This window comes from Bison bison, unplaced genomic scaffold, assembly GCF_000754665.1.
Source record: "Bison bison bison isolate TAMUID 2011002044 unplaced genomic scaffold, Bison_UMD1.0 scf7180017864353, whole genome shotgun sequence".
Taxonomy (NCBI): domain Eukaryota; kingdom Metazoa; phylum Chordata; class Mammalia; order Artiodactyla; family Bovidae; genus Bison; species Bison bison.
This window is the reverse complement of record NW_011494925.1, coordinates 961050-980560: the sequence shown is the minus strand read 5'-3', so window position 1 is coordinate 980560 and position 19511 is coordinate 961050.

Below are 19511 nucleotides of genomic sequence, written 5' to 3'. Positions count from 1 at the left end.
CAACTTGACTTAGTATTTTTCTTTAAAAGTTCTCTGGGATGCTTTCAATTATTAATTAAAACTGAGAATTTTGTAGAAGATAAAGGGTCTTTTAGACTTTAATGGAGTCACGGGTGTTGATGACTCAGGGAAGTAAACACCATTGAACACCCCCAGATCCAGAAAGCATGAAAGGTTTTGTTAAGAATTTGTATTACAACATAGGAAATAAGACATTAGGGAAACTTTGGAAAATAAAAAAGAAAAACGTTAGAATGTTCTGACACTGGCAATTATTTCCACTATCCTCCTGAGAGATGTTATTATTTATATTCTTAATTAAAAGCTGCTTCTCTGGCGGCAGATTCTCATGAGAAATCGTACGCTGTTTTTACTTAGAAGCCACTGAAGCACTGAACTTCCATGACTTAGATTTTCAAAAGCAAACTAACTATCCTTCTTGAATCCCACTTGATAGTGGTCGGTTAGACGGATCCTGATCTCAACTAACCCTTGCATGCCCAAAAATGTATGGGACTTTTCTTTGACTCTGTCTCCTCTTTGATCAAAGGTTTATAAGGCAATAAACTCTGAATCCAAATAATTTAAACTTTGTGTGTTTTTGGCCAAAGAGACCCTGGATCTAAATTTCATAGATTTTCTTCTGACAAAGGAATCAAAAGATAAGAACTCTTTCTAGAAGGGCAGTGATGAACTGTGTGATTATCATGTGTGGTGACAAACAGTTTACAAAATTATATCTACTTTTGAAGTGCAGGTGATAGTCACTCGGTGTCTGACTCTTTGAGACCCAATGGGCTGAAGCCCACCAGGCACCTCTGTCCATGGACTTTCTCAAGCAGGAATACTGGAGTAGGTTGCCACGCCCTTCTCAAGGGGCTCTTCCATACCCAGCAATTGAACCCAGGTCTCCTGCATTGCAAGTATATTCTTTATCATCTGAGCCACCAGGGAAGCCCAGTATCAAATTTTAAATCAGTGCAAATATACATATTACAAAAACCTCACAAACAAACCAGGAGACTCAGCAAGAATATTCAGAACATTTCTATGACTAGAAACATCTGTACATTTACAGTCTCATTTTCTAGCATGTTAGTATCTGATGATAATAAAGCACATATAGTTGAACTATGCAAGCTTTCCTATTAAAAAAAAAAATCAATATCCAAAGTGCTGTGTCTCTCCACCACATACCTTGTTTTTGTATTATCTTTACATGCTGAAATTATCAAAATTATATGAAATAAAATGCTATTGGAACAGAGCTTTTCCTCTCAATGCCTACTTAGCACATCCTCAGTTCAGTCGCTCAGTCATGTCTGACTCTTTGTGACCCCATGAATCGCAGCACGCCAGGCCACCCTGTCCATCACCAACTCCCAGGGTTTACCCAAACTCCTGTCCATCGAGTCGGTGATGCCATCCAGCCATCTCATCCTCTGTAGTCCCCTTCTCCTCCTGCCCCCAATCCCTCCCAGCATCAGGGTCTTTTCCAAAGAGTCAACTCTTTGCATGAGGTGGCCAACGTCTAAGTAGATTTTAAAAATAATTTAGTACACCTTAAAAGACAGATCATTTTTTTTAATATTTATGATTTATTTACCTACTTATTTAGCAGTACCAGGTCTCAGTTGTGACATGTGGGATCCAGTTCTCTGACCAAGGATTGAACACAGGCCCCCTGCACTGGGAGCAGAGATGCTCAGATTCTAGACCACCTGGGAAGTCCTGCACAGATCGTTTCTTGATAGATAATTTTTAAGAGTTTATGAAGAGGGGATATAAAAGTGATAGCCCAGAGTATATAATTTATCTTGCACATGGTTCCCAATCAACATTTTCCTGAAACAACTGATTTGGAAGTTACTCCTTGCTATGCTTTGCCTGCCTTTTGTTACTAACGCAGCTATCATCTTACTGATTTCCTAACTTGGATTTTTGCATCAAGACAGGCACCTGTGCATAATCAACTGACAAAGTGACCTTATGGAAATAGCTACAAAAACATAATACACAAAACAACGTATTATGCTAAAACTTTGGGAGGTTTTTTCAAAATGTAATAAAATAAATAAATGTAAAGTCAAAGAATTATATTTATGGCCTCACATTTATTTCCCAGGTAGAATTTTACTATTTTTAACATCCTGATACAAATACATTTCTTTCTCTTCAATACTATAAAATTTGCAAGATTGTTCTAAATGTTATATATAGGAGGTTGCAATAGTTAAAATATAAAGAGTAAACTGTCAAGTCACTTTATATCTTGGGGCATAATTACACATAAACTTGAAAAGGAAAAACTATTTTTTAGCTCAGAGGTTACATTTCAATTAAAGCCTAGGGTAAATTTGGATTTCTAACTCTTTGAAGATGATTTTGTAAGGCTTCATCATAAAACTTTTCTATAGTTTTATACTTCCAGTGGTGAAATCTCGATTAATTAAACAGCAATGAAAAGGAGGCTACTAGCTTACTAAAGCAGCCTTCCGGAAAATTCCTTTGCTAATGAAGAGCCTGTTGTAACAGAGTTTCAATAGACTTATGTGACATCCTGCTGGGTCTGCAAACTTCCCCATTACCTGACTTCAAGAGGTGTTTTTGTCCATCCCTTCATTTAACTTGCTGATATCTTTTCTAGGCAAACAATACCAACATGAGATAAAGAAAGTATTGAAAAAAGAGAACTTCTGAGAACACGTTATTGACTGTTGTTACTTTATCTTCTTTATTTCTAAAACGATACACAACTGCATTTTATCAAATTTACAGAAAAAGACACAGAAATCAATTAAACATGTGCTCACTACCTAGATCTGAAGGATGGTTGTCATCAGCTTTGTATGGACATATAGACTAAATAATATGAAATCTCACTTTTCATCTTCACCTTTATTCCAAGGTATAACTATTACAAAATTTTTACAATTAAGTCTGAAACTATTTAACATCTCTATAGCTTTCCCCAAGTGAAAAAGTATCTGAGAATGTTTTAAGTAACTATTAGAAGCTACCCTGTCTTTATTGCTAGTTTTCTAGAGAGCCTTTGTATAATGTATGATAAAAACAAAGTCATGTTTATTATCTTCAGAGAAGATATTAAAGTTATTGACATATTTTTTCAATTACCAAACTACTCTCATTTCTGTTATTCTACTCTTTCTACTCCTTTCTGTTCTGTAAAACTAATTTTTAATGAATACAAATTTTAATAATAATGATATCATTTATTTTGGATATGCTAAAAACATATGGGTGATATCAATGCTTAAAACCATAAATATATTTAAAATATATACTTAAAATCTGACATACCACATAAAAGTATGTACAGAAATTTAAAATAACACTTAATAATCTATGAAATATTCAAAATATTAGAAAAATATCTGGCTTCAAACAGCATATTATTAATACATTATTAACATAAAAATAAAATATAAATGTATATAGTGACCTACTTATATTTCTGACTATGGGATTTAAATCAGCATGTTAATAGTGCTAATCTTTATGGGGAGGGATTATAAATTGGTTTATTTTCTTTTTTTTTGTATGTGTTTAACTGTTTGTTTATATAATCAGGATTGAGATACAGGTTGTATTTTAAGTTAATTGGTATATAATTCTGGTTTAATTACTTCATTAACTCAAAGCAGAAATTATATTGACAAGATTAATTTTTGTTTATAAAACACTTTCATGTGTACAATAATTTTGGAATTCATAATTGCCTTTATTCAATAAATACTGTACTCATAAACAGGCAAATACCAATTATTAAATAGTTATTTTTGAAAGGAGCTTTAAGATAAGTAGCTGAATTGCTAAATAAAGGGTTTAGAGTTACCCATTTAAAGTTTTAACAAACTTCTAGTCTCACCTAAAAAACTTATAATCCTAGGAAGATTATTAAGGTAATTAAAGAAGACAACATAAAACTCCTATTTCAGAAAGCTTTGTGAATTCTTAGTATCATGATAAGCACAATTTCTACCTTCTTGGTGAAAACAGCTCAATATAGTTTATTTGAAAAACTGAAAATTTACTTATACACTAAACAGCCAAATAAATGTTCACTCCTAGGAGGGACTTAGGAGTGAGTCAATGCACACAAAACGAAATAAGTTTTATTAAAATGTATTTGGCAAGGGGAGATCCTCTGGAATTCAAGCAAAATTAAACTGACAGTGAATATTCTTTTATTGTCTACTTATGTCCCCTGTAACTTCTCCTAAGGTTCCAGGGCTCAACAAGCTAATATCACCTACTGCATGTTACATCTGACTGTGTGACCATCACCTCCTAAATGGTAGATTTCACAGGTTTTCCTGATCCTTGGAACTCTGTCTTCCAGAACGCGGATGTGAGTAGCACCTAGTACAAAGACCCCACTCCTCTCTGTCATGGTGACTGAGTGTGGACGAACCTGCCAAGGTAGTTAGCGTCCCAGAGGTGCCAGAGCAAATACGGCACATTGTTCATTCCTCTCCTCTCTCATTGCTTTTGCTTCAAATTGTATTTGCTGATTTTTGTGACACAACAAAATTTGGCTGGTATTTCTAAAGAAGTGGCCATGGAGCCATAAAAGAGCAAGTGTGATACTATTATGTCTTGATCGTCATCAATCAATTTGTCATTTCAATCTTGATGACTGATCCCTCAATCCAATGTCAGGCTGTAACAAGGAGAAAAATTCATGGTGTGAATGGCATGAATTCATGGTATAGAATTCCTTTAAAAGTTATACCTTGATAATCAGGCTTTAACTTGTTTCCTTAGCAAAATATGGAAGTTGCAGCAAATATAAAATACCCATTTTTATGATGGAATACTTTTAATGATATTACAGATGACAATTTACTTTTGAATTTATCCATTCAATCTCTTTTTATAATACAGGATTCAGTGCATACAAACTCATTACCATAAAGATAAACATAATTTAAAAAGAGCATAAATAGCACCAAACACTGGTGAATAACTGGGATGAAGATGTGACAAGACTTTCAAAAAGCTAAAGGCATGTCTGCTTGTATGAGTCACACCAAATGGAAAAAACACTAGAATTTAAACCTTTATACATTAGCCTACTAAATGGGTAGATATTAGTGTAAGTAAATATAGAGGAAGTAAGAAGAAACATGGGTTTAAGCATAGATTTAACAAATACTAGTTTTGTTTGTTGATTATGTTGCTGATCAGATGTTGTATGTCAAAAATATATGTCGTTTGATTCACCAGTTTGACAAAATCAGTCACCGTCTCTCTTTAAAAGGAGGTACTTTTACATAAATGTGGTCATTTTTCTATTATATCCATGTAAAATGCGCTAAATTCAAAGAGGAAAAGTCAAAATACATAATAACTGTCATAAAAAGCAACTATAAATGAAGAAACTTTATAAATAAAGAAAACAAAGAAATAAGCTAATAAAAGATATCTATCATAAATTTATGGGTTGACACTTTAGGTATGTCATTATGCTTATACATTATCCATGTGCTTATAATATTTTGCAGGCCAAGAATATGTAAAGAACTGAATATTCTATAAAGGGGGACCAAAATGACCAGAATACTGTTTTCTTACTTTAAAGCAAAGTTCACTGGCAATACATCAAGGAAGCAAAATTGTTTAGTGTTCTGAGACAAAGCGTTCTGCAAATTACAAAGTCATAATCTGGTAGAATTTGGTTGTCTTGCCTACTGCTGAACACCTTCAAGAAACATAATTGACTGAATTACTCTCTTAATTAAATATAACCAACCAAACAAAAAGAATCTGAGGATTGCACTTGGAGTATATAATTTACAAACAACACACATATGTACACACACATACCCCAAACAAATGTCCTTTTACTTAAAAGGATAATCTAACAGAAGCATGTCCAGTATGTAAAATTTGTCTGATGAATTTCTGGAACAGAGGGTTGTTCTTAGTCTCCGATTAAATTTTGAAATTAACATGTTGCCTTGATTCCAGACTCCTAATGTAATCATCAAGATAAATGACAGATTACAAGTTAATTTTTGTAGTTAAAAATACCTAATAAGCCTACTTCACAGTTTTAGAAATTTGGAAATAAAGGTTGAGATATTCTCAACCAATGCTTAATTAATCCCTGAGTATAGGTATTACAGATGTAAGGTAATAACTAGGGGGAAAATAGCATTTTCGTTGAAGATTTACATAACTAGGAGAATTTGAAGCTAGCTATTTTACTCTGAGTATTGATTTTAATTTGCCATTTTGTTAAGACACAAAATATTAAGATGGGTTCACTCTGGTGTGATACCAAGAATGAGAGAAAACGGTGTCTACATCTGACTTTTCAATATGTTATGACATGAAAGAATGCCAGGTCCAGTGGCAGAAATTTCCTTGTAGCAGAAACAAAGACTACCATATTCAGACTCTTTATAGTTGCTTTTAGACTTTTTAGGCTCCTCACATTTCATTTGAAATATATCCTTCTATTTGTATTCCCAGTAACCGAGGTATAGCTTTTTGTCAATTAAATATCTAATAAGTACAGATTGCATCATTCTGAAAGTAAGGAAGAAGTATGTTTACAGTTTTGATTTTTAGTAGTTTGTGATGTAGCCAGATGTAAAATTATCCAAACACATTGCTGCTGCTGCTGCTTCTGCTAATTCGCTTCAGTTGTGTCTGACTCTGTGCGACCCCATAGACGGCAGCCCACCAGTCTCCCCCGTCCCTGGGATTCTCCAGGCAAGAACACTGGAGTGGGTTGCCATTTCCTTCTCCAATGCATGAAAGTGAAAAGTCAAAGTGAAGTCGCTCAGTCGTGTCCGACTCTTCGTGACCTCATGGACTGCAGCCTACCAGGCTCCTCTGTCCATGGGATTTTCCAGGCAAGAGTGCTGGAGTGGGGTGCCATTGCCTTCTCCTCCAAACACATTGCTTGCACTTAAATGAGCTTAATTTTGTGAATGTTAATATTTTACCAGACTTTAGTAGAAGTTTTTGGCCATTATTCCTTCAAATGTTTTTCTGCCATATCCTACCTTTCTAATTAATTCTTCATAGGTTATTCCTATGTTAGGTCTTTAGTTTTTGATAGGTCCTGCTGCTGCTGCTAAGTCGCTTCAGTCGTGTCTGACTCTGTGAGACCCCATAGACGGCAGCCCACCAGGCTCCCCCATCCCTGGGATTCTCCAGGCAAGAACACTGGAGTGGGTTGCCACTGCCTTCTCCGATTGATAGGTCCTAGTGGTGATTTTCCATACTTTTAAATTTATTTTCTTTAACTTCTGATTGAATGCTCTTTATTGATTCATTCCTTCCTTTTTAAAAATTTCATTCTGTTATTAAGCCTATTCAGTATTTTTCACTTCAAATATTATTTTCTAAATTTTCTACTTAATTATTCTTCATCTATTTTATGGAGAAGGAAATGGCAACCCACTCCAGTATTCTTGCCTGGAGAATCCCATGGACAGAGGAACCTGGTGGGCTGCTGTCTATGGGGTTGCACAGAGCCGGACATGACTGAACCAACTTAGCAGCAGCAGCATCTATTTTCATTTTCTCTGCTAATATATATCATCTCTTCTTTCTTCACAGAAGTATTTTCCTTCACCTCACTGAGCATAATTATAGTGGCTACTACAAAGTCTGTGATAATTGGCTACTACAAAGTCTGTGATAATTTCAATATCTTGAACATTTCAAGGTTAGAATTTATTGGTAGTTTGTCAGTTTGTGTACATTGTGTTTTTTATTTTCCCTGCTTACTTTTAATATATATTTTTACTGGTATTAAACAGTGTGATGTTACAGTGTGTTTTTCCCAATTGGGTCAGTTGCATTTCCTTAATCTGTTGGTTTATAGTTTTCATCGTATGTAGAAAATACTTAGATATTATTTCCCCAAATGTTTGTCTGCCTGCCTTTTCTTCCTATCCTTATGATTTTAACTAAACATATATATTTCCCCATAAGTCATTGAGATTGTGGTCTTCACTGTGAAAATTCTCTATAGGTAATAAAATTCTCAACAGGTATGTCTTCATATTCATTTAATATTTTTTCAGTAATGTCTAAATTCCGATTAATTCTAGCTAGTAGGTTTCTTTGCTTTTGAATATGCTGTCTAGGTTTGCCATAGCTTTTCTGGATTAGGAAATATTGGTTGTCTACCACGTGCAGCCCTGTTCCAGCCATTGCACACGAAGAGGAGGGTGAGGGAGTGAGCGGGATACGGGAGCCCTAGTGTGGACACAAGCAGCAGTGGAGGGGAGTGTCTCAAGTTCGCCAGCAGCGTGCTTCTGCCATTAAGATAAACAGGAAGGGAGCTGGGGATTCCAGGGCAGGGGTGGGCATCAATGAGCGAAAGACACTAGAGCTCACCTCTTGCACCACGCCTCTGCCGCACCATTGTTCTGGAACTCCTGCTCCTGTCTGCCCACCAGATCAGCATCACAGAGTCCTGTCTGGCCAGGACATACTGCATGTCCTCCCCCTGTCAGCACTTCCAAGCCCATGCTTTGCAGCTGAGGAAACAGTTTCAGGAAGTTGGAGAGAGGGACTTATTTGGATTATTATTATAGTCCATTTCTCTCTTCACAAGTTTTTAAACAAAGTTTTACACAGTTTAGGAACTACAGAATGTCCACTATAAATCCATTATCTCTATCATTTTTGAGTCTGTTCTACTGAATTATTTTTACTCTGTTTATATGTCACATTTTCCAAAGTTTTGCACCTAGGAATTTTAATTACATCCTGAGAATTGTTTATTTTACATTGTTGAGTATGCGGATTTTGTTGGTGTTACCTGAGATTTGGTTTGAACTTTTTGAAATGTTCTTTAACTTGTTTCTTGCATTCCTCTATTGGCTCTAAATGAGATAAAAGGTGCCCTCACTACTGAAGGCCATCTCCTCTGCAGTGTCTACTGCGTTTTCTAGGGGATTTTTGCAGACTCTCCACTCTGAACAGTGGAAATGTGAACCATCCCCATCTCTCTGAGAACTCAAGTGTTCTTCACCTCAGAGCTGCCTGCTTACTCTTTGCCCAGCCACTTGAATTTTTACTTTATGCATATGGTTCTCAACAGTTAGCAAAGAATCAAGGAGCTCCCTAGATGAACTCTGAAGTCTTTTTTTTCCCCTGAGTAGTTTATTCCTCTCCAAAACTCTGTTCTGAAACTGCTAGTGCCTTCAGGATCTCTAGGTTCTGTATTCTGTCATCTCAACTCAGCAAGGTAACTGCTAATATTCTGCCTGATGGATGATCCAGAAGTGTCCTTGAAGAAACCCTGAATGACAGGAAGCCTCCGCTTCTTTCCTCCTCTGAGGGATTTCAGTCATGAGCTGCCTAGCTTATAGGACTTAAATTGTGTCATTTCACATGACTGGTCAATTTTGTTTTTTTAAATTGTTTGGCAGTGGTGAAGTTAAATCCAGCTTTTAAGAAACCATTATTCCTGGAAAAGAGAGCCTCAGCATTCAGCTTTAATTGGAGTGAAGCTAAGGTTTTGGTGAAGGTTTCACTGAAGAGAATCGACTGGAGAACATCTGGGCAAAATGTGGGCAAGACCAATGAAAAGCATGCATGAAGCAACGGGGAAATACTGAACCATGCAGTGTTTATATTCAGTATATTAACCTGGTTTAAAGTCTTCCAGAACACACATTCTCATTGATTCACAAAGTGGACTAACAGCACTACCTTACTGGATGTTTCACAAATCAGTGATTATACCTAATAAACATTCAAACATTCAGTAAAATAATTATCCCAGCTGAATTCTCTTCTCCAGCTTAACTGACCCAGTGTCGGAGTATTTCACAGTAGGGTTTATGTATATATACTGTTTCCAGAGTTGCTTTCATTATCCTATCCAGTAGATCTGGTGTTTCTTTATAGATTTTCCTTTGCAAAGGCATTTAATTTAACAGAATTCCCATCGATGAGCTCAGAAGCAAACAATTTTCTCTGACAGTAAGACCCAGCATTATGAATTAAACCAAAAAGTTAAATAAGATAACTGTGATCACCTAATTTTCACATCAATCCTGTTATATAGCCTATAATTCTCTTAAATTAAGTGCCATTATATTGGCTGAGAGAGATGAAGTAAAACTATACGCTGGGTGGGATAGGGGTTATGCTTCTAATTAAGCATTGTAGTTTGCTCACACTGAGCACTAATACATTAAAATTAGTTACGTATTTTTCAAAATGAGTTATTTTGTAATTAAATACCCAAGTGGGATCTCTTTTCAAGAGTGTTAATCAAGTCCCTGAAGAAGCATACTCATTGATTTTAGGTCAAGAGCAGAAACTTTCCACTTTTAGCCCCATTCAATTCAATTATAAAAAAAAATCAAGTCTGAGGAATAAGAAAACTGGTCAGAATCCCCATGGTCAGGTTCAACAGATTTTTCTTAACATTCTACTAGATAGATCCCTTAATAATTTAGTTTATCATGTTTAGTACTGATTTTATTAAATTTATAAAAGTCTCAAAGTCTCTACTGAGTATTAGTCATTATATATCTATTGACTATGATTTATGTTGTATGCATGAATTGTACAAATAAAATAATATTCAAGGGGTAGGAATTTCTGAGCATTCATTTTTACTCATATTTGCATTTTTAAATTGACAAATGACTTGAAATTTATCTCATGTAAGTAAACAAGGGAAACAAAAAATGTAAATAAATGAATTTAGAGCCTTAAAATGCTATTTTATTTCTAAATTTTAGAGTAATTAGACTCCCTACATAATTGTAATGATATGGATGAATAAAGAACACAAGGAGCAGATGTTTTGTGAATGTTGCTGTTATTTCATTGCGGATACTTTGTCTTTCTTGGGCAAATTCAACTTCTGCCTCTCTGTTGGTGCCCTGATTTGATATTAGAATACATGACAATGTTCTTCTATGACTAAAAGAGTACATCAACAAATCAAAAGGCAGATAAATGAACAACAAAAGACATATTTCTTTAATGTTGACTTATACCCCTTAGGACCTTATCTACTTTTCCCTAGCAACAAAATGAAGCATTGTTGTCTCCTTGAAAGCATGTTCACTTATTTTTCTGAGCAATTCAAGTGTACCATTCAGTCTGCATATATTATACATTTCTGGATTTTTCTTACCTTCTATTAATCCTCCCTCGTAATTTCTGTGTGTGGTGGGGCAGCGATTGTGTGTGTATAATTTCTATTAATCAGACCCTGGGCTTGCAGAGTTATTTCATTATTTCTCATTACTTGATTACTCCTAATGTCTAAGCTATATTTTCAACAGTGCCATTGAATACTTTTCATTACTTTTTATTTTACCTTTAACATTTTTCATTTTCAGGAGATTTTTCTTATTGGAATTTTTTTTAAACAGTAACTGTTTTTGCAATATGCACACGGTATCTTTTCTAATTTAGTACTTTTCCTCTGCTTATTGCCTCTGCTTATTATGAGCTCCTTTTTTTTTGTAATTTGTTTGGATTCAGCTCTTTCCTTGACTGTGAAGGAAATAAAACATGGGAAGGTAAAAAGTCAACTGTTCAATTTTACTTAACAGATATTCACGTCAGGCCATTTTCTAGGCTTTGGGAACACAGCAGTAAACAAACAAACAAAAAACTAATCCAGGACTCACATCTACATAAACAATATTGCAAAGGGTGAAAGGGTGGAAAATTCTGAGAAAAGCAAGGACACTAGGGAGTAATTAGTTACAAGGCACCCGTGGATGTACCAGCCCCACAGTAAGGTTGGCAGGGACCCAGCGGTTCTTTGAAGGACACATATATACTATCAGGATAGCTATTTTAAAAAATCAGGCATATTCCACAGAAAGGAACACTCCAGTCACGTGGCAGAAGAGCATCAGCTTGGCTGCTGGAATTCCAGAGGCCCAGAGGGGAAGGGCTCTCACATTTCCGCAGGTGAGCCTTTATTCACACGCCCTCTCACAGTCCAGCCCTTCACTCCTAGCCCAGAGGTGTCTGCTTTCCATTCTTCCAGCCGCAGCCATTCTTAAGACTCAGCCTCGTGCTTTGCTTGGGTAGACTCAGCAAGGGCAAAAATGGTTAACTGATAAGCTTCTCTTCTCTTTTCTGCTCCTCCTTGAACACTAGGAGGTGTTTTTAGAGGATCATGATACCTCAGTGTTCTGAGCCTTTCCAAATCTTCATCACAAAGAGGCTCACTCCATATCTGTGGTCTCCAGCCCAGACCTCTAGGTTTCCACTTCCTCCACCCTGCTCCATCAGCGCCTACTAATCCAAGGGTCTCACCAAGTTCCAAAATGTTGCTGACATTTCTCCTCTGGCACCATCTCTCCGCTCCTGTGTTCTTTGTCTGTTTATACGTTTTTATTCACTCGCTTTCATTTAAGTTCTGGGCAGCAGGACCAGTAAGGTGAATGTTTCCAACATGTTATCTGCAGTGATTATTGCAGAATACAAATTGGATCATTTACTTTTTATGAAGAAACACTCTTGCTTCCCTACACTCTGCATGTAAAGCTCAAATTCTTTAACAAGGCTTTCAATGTCTTTCTGAGCTGATATCCATAGAAGTTATGATAATAGTAATTTATTCTTTCACAGTTCTACAGGCTTGCAATCTGAAATCGGCTTATCCACAGGTTCAGGTTCCCTCCGAAATCTGTCAGGGAAACCCCATCCATGCCTCTTCTTAGGCCCTCTAGCTCCTGGCGTTTTGTGTGCAATCCTTGAAATTCCTGGACTTACAGCTCCAGCATCCCAACTTCTACTTCTGTCCTCACAAGGCATTCTCCCTTTAGGGGTCTGTGTCTCTCCTCTTCTCCTAAGGACACCGATCAGGTTAGATTATCATCCCAGTCTAGTATGACCTCATCTTAACTAATTATATCCACACTGAACCTATTTCCAAGTAAATTCCCCCTCTGAGGTCCTGGTGATTCAGAATGTGACATACCTTTGGGGAGGATGCCATTAAACCCATAACAGACACTTAATAATTAACAGTTAGATGAATTATGTATTAGTATATAAGAGGCTGTTTAAAATACTATCACAATACATGCAGACACAAAAAGTTTGCCACCTCCGTCTTTGAACCACTGAAAGGCAGAATGAACCCGTGCTGTGCGCCAAGAGTGGACCTTTAAGAAGAAAAGACACACAACGCAGAGACAGCAGGGAGTGTCAAATTATAAAGTAAAGAGAGGAGATTTGTTGCTCCCTGGACCTCCTCTGCTCTTTAGATGATATTTTAGTGATAACGGCCTCAGCCTCAGTCTGGGAAAGCCATCGGTGAGCTGATGGCCACGGCCAATCCTCGAATCTGCTTGCTGCTCCAAGGCCAGCCAGTTGCTGACTTCACCATTCCTGCCACGCTTGCTAATAACTGAGGAGCAATTATATTATGTACAGAGGGAGATATACTGTAAAGCTAATGAAGATGAAGCTTCGGGGCCCTCCAACTGCACGGGTTCCTTCCAGGGCCTTATACCTAATTTAGTTTCAGGAACATTGCATGCATACTTAAAAGATGACTGCCCCTACTGTATCAGCTGCAGGCCTCACAAAACCTGGACCTGCCTTTGAACACACTCTAGGGATTGCCAATTCATTATCTTATATTTTTACTGGCAGATTTTTAGTTCTCCAGAAATGGTAAAATGAAAAATCACACATTTTCAGCAGGCATCATTGGTGACCCACCAGCAGAGCACCAGCCTCCTAATTTCAAGGCTCTTTATTTTTGTGGATGTGTGATCAGAGTTATTTTTTTTTCAGTGAACACTGAAAGAGGAAATGCGATCCTCTTTCTGAAGGGGAGGGGTACACATCAAACAAAGAAAAAGAAACCAAAACAACCTCACCAAAGTCAACCTTTAGGGCACTGCTGCTGAAGAGTTCTACTCAGGACCACAATGGACATGCATTGTTAAACCCTGGATCAGGTAGCGCAGATGAGGAAAGAGTTAACCAGTTAGGCTGTGCTCAGTTCCTCAGTCATATCTGATATTTTGCAACCCCACAGACTGTAGCCACCAGGCTTCTCTGTCCATCCCAGGCAAAAATACTGGAGTAGGTTGTCATTTCCTCCTCCAGGGGATCTTCCTAACCCAGGGATCGAACCTGTGTCTCTTGTATCTCCTGCACTGGCAAATGGATTCTTTATCACTGTGCTACCTGGGACTCAGATTAAAGATTTTTTTTTTTTTTAAGAACTAAATTTTTAGGAGCCAAAATAACAAATGTTAAATCGCGGGATTTCAAATGTCATGATACTCTTAGGGACAAAAATATTATTTTTGTGTATTTTTATCTTTGGCCACACCATGCAGCATATGAGATCTTAGTTCCCCAGCCAGGGATCAAACCCATGCCCCCTGCAGTGGAAACTCACAGTCTTAACCCCTGGACCACCGGGAAGCTCTCAAGACAAAACATTCGTGATAGAAGATGGTGATAGGCACTTTTTGGATCCTAACACACAGGTGTGATCAGCCTCCCTGTGATACGTTGTTCCTAGAGCTTATTCCCTATCACCCAACCACTCATCTCTGTATATTTTATTGCCCATTCCCCCATCTATTTCTTTTCTACCTTGACTGAGGACTGACCCTGATCACTTATTTCTGGTTTAGTGTCATTTAAAATACCATTGACATTCACCCTTAACTTTATTAGGTCTTTGTTCTTCTTCCAGCTTCATGTTGAACTTACTCTTTCATGCAGCTAACTGTATCTCAAATCTACCTCTGAAAATCCCATATTCTGCTTTTTCTTTCCATTTTAACCTTCCAACCTGCTGGTATATAAAATATTACATGATTTGTTTAGCAACAGTTGAAAAAGTAAAGCAAAACATAGAACCAACTTACTTACTTATCTGCCCTATTTTTTCTTTCCAACTTTAATGTCTTATGTAGACTCTCTACTTTATGCATTAAATAATTTTCATAAATCTTTTACATTTTTCCAGAGGATAGCCATTTCATGAAAGATCCAGAATAGAAACTGCTTATTCCAATAGGGACCAATATTCACAGTACTGCTTAATTCAGCTGCCACAGAGGGCAAAAATATATTTTGCAAAGCAATATGTTCATTAGTTACTACATGAATTAAACTGTCTACCTAGCATCAATATTATTACCTAATTGGAGGCAGAACTTTTATCCTCAGTTCCTTTCAGACAGCATCTGTTTAAATGTGCCCCTTAATTTTCACTGTACTAAATATATTTTTGGAATCCAATGACACTCATTTGAATGCACTTGATTATTCATATCATATGTCCATATTTACATTGAGTAGGAAATTTTAAAAAAAATTGCTAGTTTTTGGTTGAATACTTCTAAAATATATTTATAACTGAAATAATTTCCTAAATTCTGCTTTAATTTTGTATTCACTATCTATTAAAATAGATTTATTCAATTTTAGATTGCCAGTTGCCACCAACACTAATAATGTGTCTTCTCTTTATGATTAGGCATCATTTCAGTCTCTGTTTTATGAATACCAGCAGCATTATCTTGTCAGATGTCTATAATTTTACTTCACTATTGCATTTTAAATGTTTGTAAAACTTTGAGTGACAACTACAAGGAAAATGTGCATTTCTCTCTAAAATTGCAACCAGGTTCTTAGTGTTGAGTTCCTTGGGCAGCATAGGGAAAGGAATTTTTTCAGATTTTTTTCCATTGTTTACCTAGATTCTAGAACAATGTCTGATACATGGTTCAGTTCAGTTCAGTTGCTCAGTCATGTCCGACTCTTTGCGACCCCATGAATCGCAGCACGCCAGGCCTCCCTGTCCATAACCAACTCCCGGAGTTCACCCAAACTCATGTCCATGGAGTCAGTGATGCCATCCAGCCATCTCATCCTCTGTCTTTCCCTTCTCCTCCTGCCCCCAATCCCTCCCAGCATCAGAGTCTTTTCCAATGAGTCAACTCTTCTCATGAGGTGGCCAAAGTACTGGAGTTTCAGCTTTAGCATCATTCCTTCCAAAGAACACCCAGGACTGATCTCCTTTAGGATATACTGTGTGGATCTCCTTGCAGTCCAAGGGACTCTCAAGAGTCTTTTCCAACACCAGAGTTCAAAAGCATCAATTCTTTGGCGCTCAGCTTTCTTCACAGTGCAACTCTCACATCCATGCATGACCACTGGAAAAACCATAGGTGCCCAGTAAATTTGCTGAATGATTGAAAATGAAAGATGCAAGATGCACACCAAACAAATAGTGATGGGGAGAGTCCCTTGAACAGAAAGGAGATCAAACCAGTCAATCCTAAAGGAAATCAACCCTGAATCTTTATTAGAAGGACTGATGCTGAAGGTCTAATACTTTGGACACCTGATGTGAAGAGCTCACTTATTGGAAAAAAACCCTGATGCTTGGCAAGTTTGGGGGCAGGAGGAAAAGGGGGTGACAGAGGATAAGATGGTTGTATGGCATCATTGACTCAATGGACATGAGTTTGAGCAAACTCCTGGAGATAGCGAAGGATAGGGAACACTGGCATTCTGCCATCCATGGAGTCACAGAGTCAGATATGACTTAGGGACTGAACAACAACAAATAATTCAGACTGAGTAGTTCTATGCATTAAACTTGAAGCAAATAAGCTCCTTACTTTGAGACTAAAGTACAAGTGAAGTAACAGACTTCAGGACAGCACTAGCTTTTTTTTAAAAACATAATTAGATGACAGAGACATGCTTAGAGGCCATGAAGACTTGAAAAGTCTAGATAGTATAGCCAGGAAGCCTAATCTTGAAAAAGAAAACTGTATACTTTGTTATTCTCAATTTCAACATAGTATATAAATCTTAATACTTGATATATGTGCTATATAGTAGTTTTTAATTAAAAGTAAAAAAAATTGTTTAACTATCTTTTTAGACTATTTTCTATTTTCTAGGCATGTTTTTTAGGACTAATCTTTCTAAGATCACAAAAGAGGGATATTTGTAATACTTAAAATCTGACGTCATGTCAACTTCACACACCAGAAAACTTAGAGGTATCACTGGTCTCCTTGGCTGCTGTGAAATAAAAACTGACCCTAGAAAAGAATGCATCCTCCTTCAGCCTAATGCATTGATTACCATATACTGGCTCAGCATTAATCACTATTGTACTAAGCCCATTTTTTCCCCATTTAATTCATCCTGAATTGGTGGACTTTTCTATCATATGTGTATCTTGATGCCCAGATTTTTACCCTGTTTTATATATGTACAGGTTTTTACAAGATCCTTCCTCACAACACAATATTCTCTCATTAATTCTCAATATATATGTTATATAAACAAAAAATTGTTTATTCTGTAAGTCAGATGTCCATGATAAACATTCCCCAGATTCCATTTGGAGGAAATAATTAATCTTGTGTGTCAATTTGTGCTGTATTTCATGTACAGTTATATTTAGCACTGAATTATTTGCATTTTGTGATACTTATCATTTTTCTGACAAGCCTTTCTACTAGGGTGAAATATTTTGTGACTGAAAACTGAGCACTACTCATCTTTTTTTTTTTTTTTTAATTTTCCCTTAGAGTACCATCATATTTTTTGACAAATCTTAGGCTTAGGTTTATTGGTATTGTGAGATACTCCAAAAGCCTTGGTTCTAAATCAGAAGATGCCATGATTTAGCCTGATCAAACTCAGTTTGGAGAAATGATCCAATAAATGTATTATGGAGAACCGACCAGGTTATAACACTGGAATTAGAAAGATAAACTATGTAAGTATGTCTGACGTTGTGCCAACTGGCCTAACAACCTCAGTAACAATTTAAGGAAAATTTAGCAAATGAAAGTCAGATGACAGAACAAGACATAGATTTGGAGAATTTAATATTGAGGTCCCAAATATACAGGGCCTATTCCATAGATATCTGTACACAATAATGTTTATACTAAACAAAGACTGGAAACAGGAATGTGCCTGCCCAAAGGATAATGAAATGTAAAACCGAGTCCCATGTAGGCAGGACTGGAATTGTGGCAGTTCTCCAGGCTTCAAAATGGAGACTACAAGAGAACAACGGAAGACGTCGACCAGGACACAAGTCAGACAGTCTTCCTACTGGTTGAGCCAACAGTGACTGGAGGCAGAGGAAGTGCCCTTACTTAAGAGCAAGATGAAACCCAGGACTTCATTCATTCCAGGTCAAAGCCACACAAAAAAGACTTTCTACAAGTACAAGATTTCTCCTCCTGTCTTGATGAGTAAATTGACTATAATCTACCCATGACGATGAGGACAAGTTGCAAAATGCTTGTCGGGAAAGGTTCAGTGATGTGAGTGTCACGGAACTGTTCACATCCCTGGAGGGAGCAGGACCATTCTGGGAGGCAGAGCAGGGGCAGCCAAAGACTGATGCAGTGGCAACAGGATTAGTGTGGATTAGTGTTTCATAATTAAGCTATTGTAGAAATTACAGTACTTTCAAAAAACCATTTTTACTATGTTGGAGAGTGTTACGATCAATATTATAATTACAAACGATGAGCATTAGCTGCTATTTTATTAAATTATGATGGGATTTGCACTGCTAACAAAAAGACTGTAGAACTCTAATTGCATGTCAAGTGAACATACCTAGAATAGTGTAGCTTCCTACCTGAATGATTAACAAGCCAAAACAGTAATTCCTCAGCATGAACAAGGATCCCATCCCACCGAAAGTTAATTCTTCATTGTAAGTGGAAGCTAACACGACTATCATTAGAGCTACATTCCTCATATCATGTACCATACTAACTCCATAGGCCACATTCAGGATAAAATGATGTGTGTTCAAGTAGAATCCGGTAATGTTAAGTCATAATTGGACAAGAGATGATGTTTATTTGATATCCTCAATTAGGTATTTTAAATAATTCTGTTATTTACTCACTAAATATTAACTATGAACCTGCAACATGAAAGAAAATGTTTTGGTGGATTCAATAATTATATTGGTAAGGCACAGTCTCAATCTTAAAGTTTCATGACATGCAAAAAGTATAGTTTTATAATGACAATAATGGTATAAAGTCTAGGTAAAGAAGGTATAGTCAAGCTATGGTTTTTCCAGTAGTCACATACAAATGTCAGAGTTGGACATAAAGAAGGTTGAGTACTGAAGAATTGGTGCTTTCGAATTAGGCTGCTGGAGAAGACTCTTGAGCGTCCCTTGGACTGCAAGGAGATGGAACCAGTCAATCCTAAAGGAAATCAGTCCGGAATATTCACTGTAAGGACTGATGCTGAAGCTGAAGCTCGAATACTTTGGCCCCCTGTTGAACAGAAGAACAGCGCATTAGAAAAGACCATGTTAGGAAAGATTGAAGGCAGCAGCAGAAAGGGATGACAGTGGATGAAGTTGTTGGCTGGCATCACTGACTCAATGGACGTGAGTTTGAGCAAACTCCGGGAGATGGTGATGGACAGGGAGGCCTGGAGTGCTGCAGTCCATGGGGTCACAAAGAGTAGGACACGACTGAGTG